The following is a 938-nucleotide window of genomic DNA, read 5'->3' as shown; positions in this document are numbered from 1 at the left end:
AAGTTTCATGGACTTCCATCTGAAGATCCTTTTCAGTTCTTAACTGAATTCTTGCAGATATGTGATACTGTTAAGACTAATGGAATAGATCCTGAAGTCTACAGGCTCATGCTTTTCCCCTTTGCTGTAAGAGACAGAGCTAGATTATGGTTGGATTCTCAACCCAAAGACAGCCTGAACTCTTGGGATAAGCTGGTCACGGCTTTCTTAGCCAAGTACTTTCCTCCTCAAAAGCTGAGCAAGCTTAGAGCTGATGTTCAAACCTTCAGACAGAAAGAAGGTGAATCTCTCTATGAAGCTTGGGAAAGATACAAACAGTTGACCAAAAAGTGTCCTTCTGACATGCTTTCAGAATGGACCATCCTGGATATATTCTATGATGGTTTATCTGAGCTATCAAAGATGTCACTGGACACTTCTGCAGGTGGATCCATTCACCTAAAGAAAACGCCTGCAGAAGCTCAAGAACTCATTGACATGGTTGCTAATAACCAGTTCATGTACACTTCTGAAAGGAATCCTGTAAGCAATGGGACGCCTATGAAGAAGGGAGTTCTTGAGGTTGATACTCTGAATGCCATATTGGCTCAGAATAAAATATTGACTCAGCAAGTCAATATGATTTCTCAGAGTCTGCATGGAATGCAAGCTGCATCCAACAGTACTCAAGAGGCATCTTCTGAAGAAGAAGCTTATGATCCTGAGAACCCTGCAATAGCAGAGGTAAATTACTTAGGTGAACCCTATGGAAACACCTATAACTCAACATGGAGAAATCATCCAAATTTCTCATGGAAGGATCAAAAGCCCCAACAAGGCTTTAATAATGGTGGAAGAAACAGGTTTAGCAATAGCAAGCCTTTTCCATCATCAACTCAGCAACAGACAGAGAACTCTGAACAAAATGCTTCTAATTTAGCAAATCTAGTCTCTGATCT

At 40.8% G+C, this 938-nt stretch overlaps 1 non-coding gene across 1 annotated transcript; it reads right to left on the bottom strand.

Moving 5' to 3' along the window:
• Positions 1–240: 240 nt before the first annotated feature.
• LOC148555084 (small nucleolar RNA R71) lies at positions 241–348 on the bottom strand. Its single transcript, XR_015888170.1, has one exon. It is a non-coding gene; the product is annotated as a small nucleolar RNA R71 (small nucleolar RNA).
• Between the last annotated feature and the right edge of the window lie 590 nt (positions 349–938).

This window comes from Arachis ipaensis, chromosome B6 (assembly GCF_059453495.1).
Source record: "Arachis ipaensis isolate K30076 ecotype BB chromosome B6, ASM5945349v1, whole genome shotgun sequence".
Classification (NCBI taxonomy): Eukaryota; Viridiplantae; Streptophyta; class Magnoliopsida; order Fabales; family Fabaceae; genus Arachis; species Arachis ipaensis.
This window is presented reverse-complemented; position numbering and strand designations above follow the sequence as displayed.